The sequence below is a fragment of the Gallus gallus genome, chromosome 4 (genome assembly GCF_016699485.2).
Source record: "Gallus gallus isolate bGalGal1 chromosome 4, bGalGal1.mat.broiler.GRCg7b, whole genome shotgun sequence".
Taxonomy (NCBI): domain Eukaryota; kingdom Metazoa; phylum Chordata; class Aves; order Galliformes; family Phasianidae; genus Gallus; species Gallus gallus.
In genome coordinates, this window is record NC_052535.1 from 30,325,988 (window position 1) to 30,345,339 (window position 19,352).

General features: G+C 37.0%; 1 protein-coding gene and 1 long non-coding RNA gene across 4 annotated transcripts in view; one reads left to right on the top strand and one right to left on the bottom strand.

Moving 5' to 3' along the window:
* Positions 1-19,352, bottom strand: part of ANAPC10 (anaphase promoting complex subunit 10) — a 331,896-nt gene that overhangs the window by 73,442 nt on the left and 239,102 nt on the right. For 2 of the 3 annotated variants that reach the window (XM_040698887.2, XM_040698884.2), the window contains one exon: positions 14,884-14,956. The exons of the other annotated variant lie outside the window; for it this stretch is intronic. The gene's annotated coding sequence lies outside the window, so the exon portion shown is untranslated. The remainder of the gene's footprint in view (positions 1-14,883; positions 14,957-19,352) is intronic. 3 annotated transcript variants of the gene reach the window in all.
* LOC121110581 lies at positions 8,432-17,849 on the top strand. Its single transcript, XR_005859935.2, has 4 exons — positions 8,432-8,491; positions 8,635-8,770; positions 12,266-12,381; positions 15,503-17,849. It is a non-coding gene; the product is annotated as an uncharacterized LOC121110581 (long non-coding RNA).

Consider the following 19,352-nt stretch of genomic DNA (forward strand, 5'->3'; position numbering starts at 1 on the left):
ATGATTGATGAAATTCAGTGTAACATGCATCTCCATGATTCAAACCCCATGTGGGATCTGGTAGTAATTCTGCACTGGAACAAATAAAATAGCAGTAATAATAATTTAGATATACTATATACTCCCCTTTAAGGCATCTGAAACTGGCTACTGTCAGAGAACAGTTGTAGGACGAAATGGCCAAAATCCAATATAGATGTAAAACTTTACTCCCAATGGCTACATTTATATGTGGGGTCACATTTATATGAGAAAAACAAACAAACAAACAAACCAGAATAAAACAACAATAAAGCAATCAGATAACAAACAAACAAAAAACCCAACAACAAAAACAGCTGTCCTTGGTGGATAAAGGGAAGGCGACCGATCATTTACCTGGACTTGTGCAAGGCCTTTGACATGGTCCCCCACTACATCCCTATCTTCAAATTGGAAAGATGTAGATCTGATGGGTGGACCACGTGGTGGGTAAGGAATTGCTTGAAAGGCCACAGAAAAAGAGTGGCGATCAATGGTTCTATGGCCAGGTAGAGGCTGGTAACGTGCGGTGTCCCCCAGGGATCTGTCTTGGGACCAGTGCTCTTTGACATCTTTATCAATGACATCGATGGTGGAATTGAGTGCACCCTCAGCAAGTTTGCTGATGACACCAATCTGAGTGGTGCGGTTGACACAATGGAAAGAAGGGATGCCATTCAGAAGGACCTCAACAGACTCGAAAGGTGGGCCCAGTTGAATCTAATAAGGTTCAACAAATCAAAGTGTAGGGTTTTGCATTTGGGCTGGAGGAATCCCAGGAATATATACAGACTGGGAGGAGCAATCCTTGAGAGGAGCCCTGCAGAGAAGGACCTGGGGGTCCTGGTGGGTGAAAAACTGAACATGAACCAGCAGTGTGCTCTTGCAGCTGGGAAAGCAAATGGTATCCTGGGCTTCATCAGAAGAGGGGTGGCCAGCGGGGACAGGGAAGTGACTATCCCTCTCTACTCTGCCATCATGAGGCCCCATCTGGTGTACTGCATCCAGGTCTGGAGCCCCCAATACAAGAAAGACAGAGAGCTGTTGGAGAATGTCCAGAGGAGGCCACAGAGATAATCGGAGGGCTAGAGCACCTCCCTTATGAAGACAGGCTGAGGGAGCTGGGCTCGTTCTGCCTGGAGAAGAGAAGGCTGCAGAGTGACCACAGTGCAGCCTTCCAATACCTAAGGGGAGCCTACAAACAGGAGGGGAGTCAACTCTTCACAAGGGTAGATAATGGCAGGACAAGGGGAAATGGTTTTAAGTTGAAGGAGGGAAGATCTAGGTTGGATGTCAGGAGCAAGTTCTTTACAGAGAGAGTGGTGAGGTGCTGAAAGAGGCTGCCCAGAGAGGTTGTGGGTTCTCCATCCCTGGAGGTGTTCAAGACCAAGTTGGATGGAGCCCTGGGCAGCCTGGTGTAGTATTAGATAGGGAGGCTGGAATTTGATGATCCCTGAGGTCCCTTCCAACCCAAGCCATTCTACGATTTGATGATTCTCTGACAAAACAGCTTTTATCTGTAGGTACTGGCAGAGCCTAGTAACTTATACTGGGATCTCATTATCAAAATCCTAAATTGCACAAAAATGTTAAATTAGTCAGCAGATGAGAGAATGCAACTGCCTACAACTTTCCCCGAGTTGGTCTGTATCTCTACTTAGGTGAGAATATCCCAATAGCTACTCTAACTTTTACCAAGTGTCAATCACTACAAAGAATTTCAGAAATTCAAATAACTCTATGCTCTTTCTGTTGTTATCCAGAGAAGTCAGGCTCTGTCATGATACCCAGAAAATATAATCTTCAGAAGGGATATTTCCAAGGGAGATTTAAAGCTACTGAGTGTATAGCCACTTCATGTCCCCAAAGCAGTTGACAGTGACAAGAAGTCACTATGAGATCTACCATAGAAACAGAACACCTATTGGAGTGAAAGTTGAGTTTATAGTCTAGAGTGCCTAAGTCAAGTTTGCAACTTACAACTTAGAACTCCTGGAGTACTAACACAATCCCCATAAGTCAAAAATGAAGAGGCTGTCTTCACAGGAGAGAGAAAAACATCCTCAGTCCGTAACATTTGATTTATACTTGCAAACGAGAGCTAAGCCAGTTATATGTGTAAACAGGGGTTGAGCTGATGTGTTGTTTCTCTCTCCTCCATTCTGGGAAATGACTGTGGGTGATCCCTCTTCTTTCTTTACCTCCCACTGTCTCTTCCTCCTCCACCAGGGGAAAAAAATCTGTTTGCCAGTAGACAGTGTGAATACCAGCTGAAACACCTGCATGCCAGACACATACAGCTGTTCCTCTCCCATGCCTCTTGCTGACAAGGCATCTGTGCTGCACACCACACACACCAGTTTGCATGCTGTAGGTAAAGGATCTCTGCAACACAGCTAAGTAGCCTTTTAGTATCGTTATTCCCACTGCTCTTGTGCAGTTCTCTTTACTATCCTGCCTGAAGAAGAGAAGTTCTCCATGAGGTACAGCAGCCTATCCCAAAGCAGTGACTTTTGAAATTCTCTTATGGCACAATCACCACATCATTCTAGGGTTGGGTTACAGAGCAGCATAAAGTCAGAAACCTCCTCTAACCAGGAACTACAAACATTTATAAGATTAGAAGCAGGCCTGATCTTCTACTTCAGGACACTCTCAGTGTATTTTTGCAAATTTTGCTGTCTAGATAACAGCATCAATGATGATTTCTTTTCATATTTTTTTCTTCCTGGCTGTGCAAGAACCAGGAATATACTAAGGACAACAAGGTATTTTTTACCTTGAAATTTCTAAACCTATTTCAGATGGCCCAGAAAACAGGACAGGAGGACAGGATAGATCAACTTCAAACCAGAGTCAAGGAAAGATTACAAATCTCAATGTCTTAATACCATGAAATAGAATTGTATGAATAATTTTTTTCCTAAGGAAGTCCATGTATGAAAGGAAAAAGGGTTTTAAAAAACTGCTTAACAACTTATTTTCAGGCATTTCATTTGACAAGATGCCACCACCATTTTTGAATTTATTAAAAAAAATACCAAGCATTACACTTGTGTTCCAAAAGGTAACAGTAAAGTATTTTCTTTTAATTCGTGACAAAATAATACAGTTTGAGTTTTTCAACAAAGTATTTTTCACCTAATAATTCACGAAGATTTTGACTTTCTGTAAATTAAACACCTAATCACCCACTTCTATTGTGTGTGTTTTCAACACATATACAAATTGATGCCTGGGTGTGTAAGAACAGATTTAGGCCCTAACATTTGTCTTCTAGATTTTAAAACTTTGCCTACAAGACACAAGGCTACAAACACATAAAACAAAATGCAAAGATATACACATACGTGGTAAAAAATGGCCACCTTTGTTTTGTCAGATACTTGATTCCCAAAGAATATAATACGTAGGTTTTTTGGTTTGGTTGTTAAGTCTTTCTCTACATGCTTGTCAATAATCTAATAGCCAGAATAAATATTAACACCAAGTCCCATTTTCATTTATAGTAGATTCCCTAAACTTACTGGAGCTGACTGAGATCTAACAATGGATGGACGGAAGGAATGCCAGTTCTTAGAGCTCTGTATCTTTTTTGTTTTTAAATCTTCTACATGTCTTTCTAAAAGGAATCCTCATTGTCATATGGTAACAAAGAACATTCTTCAGGAAAACAAAACAAAACAAGACATCAGCAAAACTTGTCTGATTAATTTTTAATTCCTCTTAGATAGCACGAGGAAAATGCTGGGAAAACAGAATTTTTAAATGCTTTTTTAAGACTCCAAAACACCTTGATATTTCTTTTTCTTTCAACATAATTTGGTAGGTTTTGCTTTTGTTTTTTTAATGTATCCCTGTAAATAATATTGTCTGACAATAAGCAAACAGAGTACCATAACCTGCTCGTAAGTTACCAAGATCTAGTAAAGTGTTGCCTTCAGAAAACAGGATGATCTCCATTGCTTTGAATAAGAATAGAGCTAGATTCATAATATGGCCCACAGTTCCATCTGCTCAGTCAGAGATAGTAGTGTAACTAGTCTCAGTCTGTGATGCTTAAATTTTGTTCAAACCAGGTTTCCTTTAAAGTCCTATTCAGTAAGGAAAAACTGTATTATAAAGTTAGGTTAACATGAAGAAAAGTAGGAGATGGGAAAATGTAAACAATAAGTCCCATAAAACTCACAAAAAAACGTGTACATTTTGAATTGCTCTTTGGTAACTGATAAAAAAAAAGTGTTATGAAGCAAATCCTTCACTGGGTCACTCGCTGGGGAGACTGGTAAAAATAAATTGCACAGCTCTAATTTTCCTAGCAGCTTCCATGCTATTCTTTGAAACTGAGTAAGAAACCCTTGGCCTAATCCCAAGAGCCAATCTATAGTAAATAGTGCACACTTAATGCCTAAGTTCCTTTTTAGCACCATTCAGACAGTGACTTCAGCCACACAGCTTAGTCATAGCAGACATTTTTGTGGTGAAAGCATTAAACCCACATGCAGCTCTCTTTCTGTGGCCACTGGGGGTCATGCTCCTTTCCCATTAGCTGAATAAATCATAAAGTCTGCACGGACCACACAAGAAGCGAGGCTAGCAAGCCACAGGCAGTGCCTACAGCCTGCTATTTCTTTTCAGAATAAAAAAAAAAAAAAAAAAAAAAAAAAGAGAGAGAAAAGAAAAACAGGAGAGAAACACAGCACAACAGCCTAGCTGTAAGAAATTACTTGGTTTCTTTCTTTCTTTTTTTTTTTTTGATTTGATCTCTTTGAAGTCCACAGAGATTTGTTTGTTTGTTTGTCTTTTAACCCAAGCAGCTACAGTGAAGGAAAAAAGCAGAGAAAAATTTAAAAAGCAGCATGCAATTCCTTTGTCCTATGCTGCTACAGTAGAAGGCAAAAATTCCTGGTACTCTGCTATATAATAAAGGCTGTCATATGATACAGGAGCTCATCAGACACCATAAAGCAAAATAGATGTTGATTCGAACAGCGTTGAACAGGGAACCAAGATAGTGTATGATATTTTACACATCAGGTGATTTATTCTGCGGATGGAAATGACAGTCGCTGAGCAAAGTCCGTAAGTCTAGGGGTTGGTTCAAGTTCCCATCAATCAAGAAATAAAATAAGAAGGAATTTTAAACATAGCCATTAACATGCAACTAATGAATATGAAGAAGATATGAACAGCTCGTTACGATATGGAGCCTTTCTTAAGCATTTCTTTTAAATGTACCAAAGCCTGTAATATTTCAAAAGTGCACTGAACTTCAGAGCAACTTTACATAACAGCTTGATTGGCAACTCGAACATGCTCCGTTTTTCAAAGAGCTCAGATGGGGCGGGCAGCAGCGGGGGGGTTAATGTGTGGGAGGGTAACTTTTCAAACTATGCTCTGTTCCATGATCCTGTTTAGATCATTTGGACATGCAGAGTTTAGAAAATAACATTTACATGCTTCACTGTCTACGTGCTGAAAACCTTTTTTGAGCAGGAAGGACAGCTGAATCAAAGATTGCTGTGTCTATTTACACACTGTCAGCCGAATCTTTGTCCACTGTCCTATTTTGTGTTGGCGTTTTTGGTGCAATCTAGGACATTTTTTAGCATAACAACAGTAACAAAAAAGAGTATAAGAAAAAACAAAAACAAAGAAAAAAGCCTAAATGACAACAGAACTGAAAATAGAGGAAATAAAAAAGTAAGCACCACCTGGGGTCAGATAGGCTTACACCACAGTTTTAAAAGCTCCTTCAGTCAGCTCTACCAGTAATCCTAATTCCTTACCTGCAATATAACTTATCCTTTAGCTATTATAGTCCTCCTGAGCAAAGACAGATAATCATGTTGAATTGTGACAAATTATACAGCGGTTTTGAGATGTGAGCAAGCACTCGCAAGGGAGTAGGGCAAGACCACTTAAATCGGTTTCATTTGTGACTTAATATTGTGGGTTAAAACTTGTGTGACCTTTGCCAAAGACGTCTCTATATGTGCAGGAGAAAAATCAAGTCCCAGGTCTCAAAAGATTCCTAGCAGTAAGATATATAGTTTCTGACAGGTCACCCAAGGCATAGCCTGAACTTAATCATGGAATTCTTAGTGATGGATTAAGTACCACTTTAACCACAATAACAATAAATTAAAATCTCTCAGTTAAAAAAAAAAAAAAAAAAAGTAGAATTGTATAACATTTAGGATTTCATTCATACCAGTGGAACAGCTAGTATTTAACATCTTCATACACATTTTCCACACTAGAAAAAGTAAAAAATATTCAGAGACAGATCATACAGAGTGTCCTTCCTGAAAGTGGAATGCTCAAAAGATCTCTAATACTTGAGATTTCAAGTGATGCAGTTACCAGAAGAAGCTGAGTGAAGCACAACTCCCTTCTCCTTCTGGCTATTATAAGCTAAATTGTTAACCTTTTCCTCAGGCAAAACTTGTGTTGATCTCACTGGGAGATTTGCTTGAGTGAGGACAGCAATATTAAACTCCACTAGCAGAAAGAACCAACCACACCACTTCAATAATTTTAAAATGAAAACCATACCAATTTACTTGTTTTGTCCAAATGTGTATGAACATAACATAAAACAGTTCCTAAGCCTGTGTAATACAAGGATAGCTACAGATTTAAACTTGGCTGCTTTCAAAGCATCCTTACTTGTAATGAGCAAATACAGTGCAAATACTGTAAGGCCAAATTTTCTGTCCACAGTCTGGCATGAGCATGTGAGCCCAGGAAAGGATAACAGCATGTGTAAGGGAAGGGAAGAAAGGTTTCTCTAGGCAAGCAGAAAAGAAATTATTCTGCCCTGTATCTAAAAGGTTCAGGTGAGGGAGGAAAGACCAATTCCCACCCCTCCTCACTTTCGCCCTCTGCCTGAGAGCCATACTAGGGAAAGGGTGAACTAGGGAAAGAGAGAACGTTGCTCAATAGAAGCTACAATACAGTTTAGTTTTGTCATTCCCAAAAATGAGAAAATGGTTAAATCCTTAAAAATAGGTGATACTGGCAGCATAGTATCTGCCCTCAAATGTACTGTTAAGAACACATGAAAATGCTTGAGATAACAAGGGTAGCAGCTTGCGACACTCAGAACAGCTGCACTGATTCCCTTTTAATGGCATTACTTTTATATCTGCCAATAAATGTAAGCCTCAAGATATTTAAATCAAAGAATAGCATCTGACAGTTTGTTCTCAATTAGTTTCTTTTGTACCGATGAGTATCATCATCAGCAAAACAGTCATACAAATCACAGGAGACGGAAGTTGTCCTAAGTAAATATAAGGTCTTCTGTCCGAAATGATCAAATATCATGAACAGTGTAGGTGCATGAAAACTGACATCTTCACGCAGTGCAAAGCAACCAACTCAATACATTCTATAAAACAAAAGAAGATATAAGCATCTCTCATGTCAGAAAAGGCTGAGAGCTGACATTGTTTATCCAAGAGGAGACAAGGTTCAGGGAGATCTCATCAGTGCGTATGAATATCTGTACAGAGGAAACAGAGCCAAATGCTGCTACAGTATACACATAGGCTCATACAGGTCCTCAGTATGCAGTGGTAGATTAGGACTTGATAAAACAATTTAATTATTCCCTAGATACTTGTCAAAAGGTGGAAAATATTTGGAAAAATGTTTCTTCAAAAATGCAATTGGATTCATTCAGTATCTAAAAATATGAATGTGGACCAGATTCTTAGACTCCTCTTCAAGAGTAAAAGGTGTTTAAACAAACGTTCCTACTTTTTGATCATTTTGACCTAAGAACTGCTCACTGAAAGGACAGCAGATTGTTCCTTTTAAATGCTAAAATTAACATACTGTACCAGTTGGTCAAATATTTTGCTAGAGAAAAAATACATTAAATGAGCCATCTCCCTGGCATTATCTTGGGAATTCCTACTGGTATAAAACATACTTACATAACTATTTATCACTAGGTGCATTGCCACAAACTGAAGAGACAGTTTCTGCCGAATCTAATTAGGACTGTTGCTGTTGTAACTCCTCTCCCATTTAAAATCTCTTTACCTAAAATGATATACATTTTGAGCATTGGAATATATTTGTAAAACTAGTAGTTGTGGTAACAAGACGAAGTTTACATGTCTGTCCACATCAGCACCATGTACTCAAGATGGATTTCAGCTGCCAAAAAGGTCAATCCAAACTGCTTGCACAAACCTGTCTTTATGCTCCTGTTTATTATGCTCCCATGTAGTAGATGTCTCGTGCACTAAAACAGTGCAGCCATATGTCAACATCTCTCTGGTGGTTCTGAATGTTCTAAACAAGAGCGAGGGTGCACTGAACCTCCCATGTAAACTTTATACAACAGATTCAGCAGAACTGTAATTATTTACAAAATGATGGCATGAGAAATCTCTGGATTTATATCTCACTTTAAAGTAACAGAGATTGTGTCCACATAATTTTTGAGTTCATGGTAGGTTTTTAATTTACTTTCTTATTTTTGCTAGGATACGATACACCTCATCACACTTTAAAAATCAATGTCATTATTTAAAGTTATTGATTTCTTTCTAATAAACACTTTCTTTTCTTTTTTCTTTTTTTTTTTTAAATAAGGCACATTATTTAATTATAAATGAACCTGTATGCTGAATTATTGGCGCTGCACGACACTTGTGTGTTGGATTGCAGTTATTCACTGGATGGAGCGGAGAAAGAAGACAAGGAGAGAACAGAATTCACTCACCTGCAAGTAAGTACAAAGCACAGCTGGTAGATAAATTCTACTGTACTCAGTTTTCAAGTTTCTCTCAAAGCCTGACATATGTCAAATTCTCAGCTGAATAAACAAATGATTATGCCTTTTCCTTTACTGTTTATGGATAAATGGAACAGAACTATAGTCAGGCCTACCTGAAACAAACTGTATTCTTTGATTCTTACTTCAATAGATATCACTTCTACGGAATTACACCTCACCAGCTCTCCCATGCTATGAACTTAAAATTTGGCCCTCCCTTGCGACTGTAACTTTTGCCTGTTCGAAAAGTATTTTTCCTCTCTCCCCAAACAGTACGTGTACAATGAATCAATCTGTTTCTATATAGTAAGTAAACAGAACACCTTGGTTTCTGACTTACTTATGCCTCTTCTGAAGATAGCCACGATGTTTACAAACATGTACTTCAACTGTTTTTTAGTTACTTTAACATTTTCATATGTGATTAATACATATTTTTAGCCACTCCTAATGTAATGTAGGAACTTAATGTATATTAAATTATCCTTACTCCATGCACAAAAGTCTTCAGTTGTTTTTGTTGCAAAGCTGATATATAAGAAAATAATGATTATTTCTAATATGGCGCTTCTTATCTTAAGGTCTCCAATAATTGAGTATAATGAAGCATTTATTATTTCTAGTTCAGGACAAGCAAACAGTGTTAAATGGCTCCTCCAGAGTCCAGGGCTTATGGCTGTCTGCTCTAGCCACTCTCCTACTACAGTTTGTTATTTCTCAATGCTGGTGGGCCTCTTGCTTGACTTTAAGACAGATAAATAATGTAATTAAACAATTAAGATGGTTTTCCTTAAATGATCAATTAAGACAGAATTCTAAATATGCTTCTGCATTCGGAACTTAGCCTATTTTCTACCCCCTTCTGCATATCAAAGACAAGACAGCTAGGCTAAACCCTGAAACCTCAGCACTTCTGATGCTTTGTGGTTTACCCTAAGCTTGTATGAGTGCTGTGGGGTGAGTGCTGTTTTCTTAGGACTTGGGAAAACTTACAGTTATCCAATGCACCCAACATCAATTTTACAGTAAGAAAGGATAACATTTATTTTTTGCAATACTATATGTTACTTTTCTCAATAGCTGGTAAATCTAATAAGAGTTGTGATAAATGTCCAAGCATCCAAACTCTTCTGAAGTAACTTTTGTAGGCTTACTTAGAACACTGTTAATTAGATTTAGACTGAGACAATAAAAACCAAAGCCAACAATACCACAGTTGCCATACTTGCCATAGCACTGAAATAATTAGCAGGCAGTAATTGAGCTGATAGTCATAGAGAGGCTACGTGGATGTTGTGATACGTAAATAAAACTAGCATGCCTAAAACACGCTTCTTCTCTAATTGCAGATATTATAATTTAATTACAAAGGAATAATATTTAAATAAAAGATTACCCACTTAAACAAGTTTTCTCTCCAAGCATTTCCCTCTCAGTTTTAAGTCACTTTGTTTAGATCCTTTGCAGAACTGGTGTCTTTCTTTACTATTTTCATTCTGTATCATAAACATTCAGTGTTATTACAGACATCATGGTATCAAACTCCAGATAGACTGAGGTTTTAGGGGGAAAAATTAGACTATTTAAAGCAATTATAACTTTCCACTTGATAGTTTAACATTCTACAATCATTACTGAGTCTGCAGGCACTGTTAACCTGTTCTAGTGAGACAAACGTCTTTTCTAATGTTTACTGAGATATTGTAAATTACTTAACGTACAGCAGAGTACGTTTTTCTCAGTTAATCTAGATCTGATCCCTGAGGGGCTATTTATTACATATGTATACAACCTGTCTGTAGAAGTGAAGTTAATGTAATATGACACAAGTAGCACACATTGTTTAAATGTGTTCCAGAAAGTTAGCAAATTTACTTAAAAGAATACTTACATACTCTTCTGCCTGGAAAACAATGAAGAAAAGGATTCTAAATATTAAACACTGCTGTTCACTGTAGGTGGCCAATTAATACACTGTATCCAAGCTGGAACAAATCCTTCAAATATATACATAAAGCATATAATCTCTTATCTACTTAGGCATTATCAAATTTTTAACAAATCCTAGTAACTTCAAACACAGCTTTAATGGGATGTGGTACTAAAACATGCAAAGTAAAGAGCAGAGTTTTTAAGAACATAATCTGTTTTAGAATGTTTCGAGAGAACTGCTTTGAAATGCAATTATAATCTTAACCCATGAGTAAATGCGTGCCATCTAACAGAATTATGTTACATGAATCTATATAGAAAGAGATAGCCTTGTGTTTCCTAACACCCATCACAATCTGAAAATTGGGATTTAGACAGAAGTATCATGAGTTGGTTCTAAAGAGCACCTATGTTTGAACACAGGAGCACACTTATGGCTATTGGTTTGGTCCCTGCAAAAGTTTTATTTGATGACGAGAATTTATTTGATAGAAAAATCCAACAGGATTTTACCACTATTCTGGCCTTGACAAATAGTTGAAACATACTTTAACACAACTTTTGTGTCTTCATCTTGCTGGCTTAAAATTAACACAACGCATCTTAGTCTCAGGGTGCATAAAGGTCAGCATATGAGTTGCTGCTTCCTAAGAGTGTCTCAACATTCCCTTACACACATAGTAGAATGTCCTTTTTAAAAGACCACATTTCCAGTTTACTTTGTGCACGCAGAATATATGTTTTTCACACTGGTCTGGTCTCCTTTTGTTCTGGTTTACAGTTGCCTTGTCAGCATGATTGACACAAATTAGATCTACTTTGAAAACAGCAACATGGGTTAAAAATCTCTTCTATTGCTTCAGATACAAAGTGACAAACTGTTTCAGGTCAGCATGTTCTGTGGGTACAGGTTCATACTTGCTGCTTTTAATTCTGACACAAGAATCACTACCTGGTAAATTAAATTTACTATGTTTTCACAAAGTATATTGCAATTGTCAATTAAAGAAAGAAATGACTATATGCAAGTGATGCAAGTCTTGTACTTTAATACAGTAAGTAAAGCTTTAGTCAATTTATAGACCACCCAGTTAAAGTACATCAGTGAAGTCAGTGAAGATGCTTTTTCTAGTACTTTGATGTCAAAAGAGAAATCAAAAGCAGTGGGGTTTGACCATATATAGTGACTGCAGAAGGCGTGCTTTTGATCTTTATTCAGTGAACAGCCATGGTATGGTCAGATGCAATAAAAGGACTTGGGAATCAAACTGAAATTTAGGTAGAGTTTAGGCAATCCTGGAGAAACTACTTAGCTACTAGCAAATACAATCAAACTCTAAACCAATTTAGCTTTCATTTTTAAGGCTGCTAAGTGCCTTCCTTGCTGGATCCATGCCTGTCTTTACACATATCAATTACCACAGAGGAATTCTGACAACGCAGCTAGTTGATCTAGATCAGGTTCCACAAAAAAGCAATAGTAACTACACCTTCTTCTTGTGTTTTGTTTACCAGCAAAATAAAAGTATACATATGCATGGAAAAGCAACAAGAAACACTGCTCTGAAGCTGTTCTTGAAATGTCAAGATTTCAAGGTTTCTGTTCAAAGACTAGAACATGACAGGAAAAGGTGAGAAACCAATGTTTTAAGACGTTTCACAGAGACACAGAATTGTTGGAAGGGACCAGTGTAGATCAAATCCAACACCCCTGCTAATGCAGTTTCCCTAAAGAAGGTCATGCAGGTAGGTGACCAGACAGGTCCTGAATATCTCCAGAGAAGGAAAGTCCACAGCCGTGCTGGGCAGCTTATTCCAGTGCTGCTGACAATAAAGTTCTTGCTTGTATTAGTATGCAACTTCCTATGTTCCAGTTTCTGCTCATACACTGTTTCTAAAACAGTGTATGTATTGTACAAGAGAAAAAATGAATGAGTGCGTAAACAAGATGATTCTGCCACTTGTAAGGTCCTAGGGTCTCCCCATTTCCAGTTGAAGGCTTAATCATGAAGCCTGATAACTTTCTTTGTATTTGTTTCATATAGTTTACCTACAGTAACTCAGATTCAAAAGAACAACTGTAGACTGCCACTTTATCACTCCAAGTCAGTTACAGACAATACTCGCAGCAGAAGATATATTTGAGTACTCTAAAGTGGAAGTTGGACTCTACATTTCCAATGTAGAATGAGCATAATGTAGTATGTGTATAAGCACTAACAATAAGCATGTAATTGTTTCTGAGGTGTTTATGATTACTGGAAACATTTTCAAAAAAAGAAACGAAGAAACAAACAACTTTACTCTGTAAAGATTTAGAAATTATACTGGGAGAGGAACATCTGCAACATTTTAACAGAAGGAAGTGGTTCTCTTTTAAATGTCTTAAGACAGGATTCAACATTCACCTCTGCCTTCACTGCTCTCTACTGAATCATGGATAGAGATGCTCAGTAGTTCCAATGCGTCCCAGGGCTTTCCTATCCCTAATACAAAACATCACTGTTTTAAGTTTACTGTGCTGGCCAGATTTATAAAAGTACACATTCCAGAACACCAAAACGGCAGGATGGAGTTGTAAGCTCTGGCCTCTTTTTAGATCTGGCCCTTAGTATGGAATGATATTACTTGTACCTTAGTATCTCTGTGTTTTTTGAAACATAGCACATCCTGTTTAGATTTGTAAGTGCCAAACACTTGCATTCCCTATATATCTCCTGGTTTTAGCACTACTTTTTCCTAATAAGTAGTATTCTGAATAGTAGAGGAAGAAGAGCTTAAAATGAAACCACTCATTTCCTCTTCAAACAAATAAGGAAGCTGTTTTAGTTTTGTTTGTTGGTTGTTTTTTTTTTCCTAATTTTTGCTAGGATTACACTGCTTGTTCCATCATGTACTACCCAAGATGATTATGTGTACTATATTTATTACAATACTGATTTTCCGAGTTTTCTATATCTACAGTAGTTCCCGTTCTAAAGGGGGTACAGTGGATGAATAGAAATAACTCCTTTTGTAGTTAGTAGAAAGTAGGTGTCACAAAGAATTCTGCAGTGCTTCAGTACGTGAGAGCTTCTTTAAAACTAGACCACAGATTCCAAAACAGGATCTTGATCTAAATCCCCGTGAGTTCAGCTGAAACACACTTCCTCTTCCCCCCTTCAGCATTAATGGAAGATGACAAATAAACTCAGGTACAATACTGTAAATATTTAGTCATGCTCCCAGTAAAGACACCTTGGGTTTTGCTAACCTGAAAAATAGATTTATGTGAAAATCTTTTTTCATAATTTAAGTACTGTAATCATATAAGTTTATGAGCCAACATCTTCTTAGCACTGTTTGACTAATAGTTGAATCTTTGCATCAATGGCATATGCAAGAAGAATTATTTTATCAAAATCCTAAGACATTATCTGGCTGATTTCCTTTGAAGAATTAAAAAAAATATATAACTACTTATAATATATATATGTGTATGTATTTAAGAAATTGAGACACTAAAGAAAAAAAGATAAAGCAATGTCCTTGTATCACACAACAAGCTAGAAGTAGGTTAATGGCATACAGTAAACAAATGAAACTACCCTGTCTGATCTCACGAATAACATGAGTTCATCTTAAAGCATATGTTCTAGAAATAGAATATTAGGATATGAGTAAGAATCAGAAGTATAATATAAAAATGACCAGTGACAATCTATCATAAATGTTCTGTTTGTGCAATGTTCCAAAGGTTAATTAACTTCTCTACTCAAAATAAACTTCTGTTGAAGTCAGGATTTTTCTAGCTATCAGTTGTATTGACTTCTAACTTCTGCTGAAATTAAGAGCTCTTTATTAGAAGATTTAAGCTCTATTCATATGGATACTTATATGGATGAAAAGGCAAGAATAGAATTCCAGTTTTCCGCCTGATTGGCAATAAGCCACTGTCACTGTAGCCCCTCAGGACATCCTCCAACAGCTATAGCTAAGTACAGTTTTACATTCACTTTTGAAAACAACACATCATACAGATTACTTTTTTTTGTAAAATGAATGACACGTGGAAAGCACCATATATCTTGGCAACAAATTCCTATGGATTGCACTGAAGGTACAAGGTAAAATTGTTTAAAAAGGCATCTTACCTCAACTTCTTTGTGACCCTTTATCTTCATCAATTTATGTTCCTTGAATTATTGCCATACTCCAAACATTCACCTAAACAGAGATTTATTTGCAGATTAACTGTTTGCTGTTAACTACATAGCCTACAAAAATCTGCCTTTTACTTAAACAAGAAAAAGATTTTACATTTTTCAGTTGTGCTATACAATCTCTCCCCCCCCTCCCCCCCCCCCCCAAAAAAAAAAGAAAATCTTATAGTGAATCTCTGGTCTGTATGGGCTAGTGTATGACCTGATAGTAAGCAACTCCATTGCAACTTTTATCCTAGCTTCTTCAGGGGTGGCTAGAGGAAGAACATTAACTCTCATCAGTCCCAACTGATGCAAGTTCCCTAGGTCCTAGATCTAGATTCCTAGCTCCATCCATGCCAGAAACATGAAGAATAAAGCTGAATAATCTGTTCTTCGTAGCGTAGTTTAGGAAGCAAAATTTCTGCATCTAAGTGAATAACTTAATTTCACATTTTATGTTAACACTGAATCTATTTATTTGATAAATGCATACTGCTATAACTTTGTTGCTAATGGATATTCATATGGAAATTGGTTTGAAAGTTTTCTGAAAACTGAATTTTTACAGATTTCCTGAAGGCTGTAAAGCAGAAGCTATCCTGCTTCATTGTGGAGAAGAGACTAAATTTTCACTTCAACAGCCACCTTTCTTAATTTTTCTGATGTGATCTTCAGCTTCAGAAAGTACAGAGGAAACAACAAGCATCCAAGAACTGCAGTTTACCTCAACAAATCCAGTGCATATATTCATACAATTTACTGTGTACTTTTCACATTTACACTTTTTTTTTTTTTCTTATATAGGCATAGACTATCCACTGATTTCAAAATTAGGAAGAGTTTAAAATAATAAAAGTAGAATCTATGTCTGTTTGGTGTTCTGCCAGTACTTACTCTACATACTTTATACGACACAGGCCACTTATAGATACATTTTTAAAGTACACATTAACCTTACTTAAATCACATTAGAACTGAACTTAAGTTGCATTCCACAGAGAGACAGATTAATAAAGGTGAAAAGAAGATCATGTTTCTCCAGTTAGCTTCTTGTCAACTCTGTAGCTTCTTGTCAACTCTGTAGGTCTAGATGATATCAAGATGCTTTGGAGAGAAACAAACACTCCAGCTAAATAATCAGTAAGATATTTATTTTATCAAAATCTGCACACACAAAGTGATTTAAAGCTTCACCACACAGAACAAATACCTAGGTCCTTTTGGGTTTGTTTTTCTTTGTTTTCATTTTCTAGGAGTAATAAAGACCTTGGGGCAGGGCATTTCCTTTGGATTAATGACCGGCTGGGGTTAATGGCCAGGAGCTGTTCTTTGGGCCATCAACTTCTCTCAGGCGGTCAATTAATCCCCAGGAAATGCTCTGTGCCTCAATCATTATTGCTTAATTTCAGTGCAAACAAACTACTGTGGCAGATAGCATGCTGTATGGGATCCCTTAAGCACAAGGAGCAGAGATTCAGTTAATTTAATCAATTGTTTACACTATGGTCTATTTTCTGTAGCAAAAGGAAATCACAGATTTTTTGACTCTTATATGAAATCTGTTGGTTGGTCTCATTATAATTTAATAGACTGAACCATTTCTGTGTGAGTTATTTGGTTTGTCACTTACATTGTCATTGTTATTAATGATAAGCTGGATGGCTATTGCTCATTTTATTTCCTGGCACAATTTAAATGAATGCCCTAAACATCATTTACAAAATCCATTTACCGATGAGACTGTTACTTCATCTTACATATAAGCTTATTAAATTTTACAAGATATCTCATTTGACACATCCTGACATTTACTGGACAGTTTCAGGAGTGCCACAGAGTTATTAAATTATCAGCAGTAAAATACAACATGGACTTTTTCCAGGCTTGTGCTACACAAATATTTACGAGAGCACTGAATTTTGTTATTTCTCTAGTCTACTTGATAATCCCCTGATTAGACGTCTCTATGCTTGGTGGAGCCAAAGAAAAACTGTAAATAGTCAAAGGCAATGAAACCTATTTGTTTTTAATGGCTAACTTTACAATAGTTTGACTTAAGAAAACTACTTCATCAAACTGGCCAACCTCATTGATTTCTCAGCTTTGGGACTGTCACAAAAGGATTCAAAGAAACTATTAGTTGTAACTGAAAGCTACTTTTACTACAGCTTTAAATGCTGGAAACTTCAGCAGTGTAGATGCTGCTAACTAACTGTGGTGCTTATCCTGTCTTTCGTGTGAAAAATAGAGTTAAAACTTCAAATGTAGGCAATAGGTGGGTGCCTATTGTCAAAAGCATTTATTCTTTTCTAAACCTTTACTCTTAATTGAGATCCTAGTTCAAAGACAATACCATGCTGAAATGCATACTCTGGAGTTTAAATTACTGTTTTCATGCACCTGGTATATTCTTTACACTTAGATGCATTCACCATGAAATTCCACCATGGTATGCAAAGCGTCCAGAACATGTGTCCTGTAAATATTCACAGCTTTACATTGTTGTGCTAGGCACTTTGCTGACTCCTTCTCTGAATTCAAGAGAGAGATTAGGCTGTAAAGTCAATGACAGAACAAGAAGTTGGGTAATAAAAATTCACCATCTTTACTGGGCAGAACTCAAAGTATAAAACCTAAGCAGATATCAAGGTTGAATTTCCAAATAAGTTTATCCACTTCACATAAGATAGATGAGTTCCTAAAGAGAAGATGCTGAAAGCTTTATTATTATACTCTACTACCACTACTTGTCTGGAAGGCACTCCAATGGTGTGCAGGTTCCCTGTGAAGAGCATAGGATGAAATGCTAGCGAACCTGAACTGAAGGTAGTGAAACAAGGTGGTCTGTTGCATAATTTGTTTTGAAAACATCCTCACATTTTTTCCCCAAAATACAGCGTATGTCAGAAGTTGGTTTTTATATGGTTCTGCAGTTTACAAGGATGTTTCAACTTATTCTTTTCTTACATATGGGAAAAAATTATCTCCAGAAAGGATTCCCCTATTTGTCCAGACTACAACAGAGTTATTGGAACACACACATTTCAATATAAAAAAAAAAATAGTTTGATATACATTACATGGAAGAAAGTAGCTAAGTTTAAAAGTTATGGCAGCACTCAAAGCAAAGAGCTTTGCAGGAGCATAAGAAGCACACAACAGGCTTTAAAAAAAAAAGCACCAAATATATTTCAAATATGACATTTTAATCTAAAAAGTATGAACAACTGGCTGAGTGAAGTCACCCAGGTCATACTAAGCATACAGATGTCAGGTACTGGAAAACACTATTGTACTTTGATTCTCTGAACAAGAATTTCCAGTCTTTTCCTGCATGGTTTTGCTTTCAAGTATAAGCAGACCACATTCATTAAAACCAGATGCTACTGTCTCTTTGCTCCATTTCTGTTATCAATATCATGTTTGAATGATTCAAAATATTTTAATAAAAATTTGACTGTGTTTGCGATCAGATCAGGTGAGGTTGGGTTAAGATGCCAAATTCCACAGGTATTCTTGCAAAGAGAAAAGAAAAATCCAGATAATTCACACTGTACTCTCCTCATTTCTTTAAAAGTTTTTAAATTACTTGTGCATTCCAGAGCAAAAAGCAAACAAATAAAAACATCATCAAGCCCAAACAAAAGCTAAAACCCAAGGTAATAAGAAAAAAGGCCATCTGACAACACACCCTGGGGATTTTCTGTAGCTGGATGGAGTACTAGCCATGACTTTACCCCTTTTTCTTCTGCTGTGGGAGGCCTGGAGAAAACTACAGAATACACTGACTTTGTTTCTGCTTCACTAGTGCATGCTGTTCTAAGGGGGTCTATTTTCTGCTTCCTGCGTGTTATTCCAATGGCTGAAATGGAGGCGGTCCAGAAAATTGCATGTTCAACATCTGGATGTTCAGTTTGCAGCCCAAGTGAATTCTCATATTCTGATATCTACTAGGCTCCAGGGTTTATGCCAAAGTTCAGAAACCGTTGCCCCACTTTAGGTTATTATCATTACGGAAGCTTTAATGGATTAGCATTCTACATTTCCTTTGTTTAGGCAGACACACACAGTACGGCACTCGGCATTAATCCGACGTGCTGCATTTTGATCTTTCAATTTCTCAGATTTCTTATGATTTACCAGGTAACAGCTGCAATATTATTCTCAAACATTCCATTTCTGGCAGTTGCTAGATATGACTCTGTAGCCTGTTTAGATCTCATTACTTTCCTATTTACTGATTTTTCCTCTTTCTGTTGCTGCTTTTCTAAAGAGCAGGTTTTCTCCCTTCTAAGTATGTCACAGATGCCTGTATTGAGAATCACTCCTTCATTTCTTATATATTAGTGTTTCTTCTTCATTAAAAAGTTTAGTTGCATGTGCAAGAAGCTACTGACCTCCTGCAGCACCATGAATCA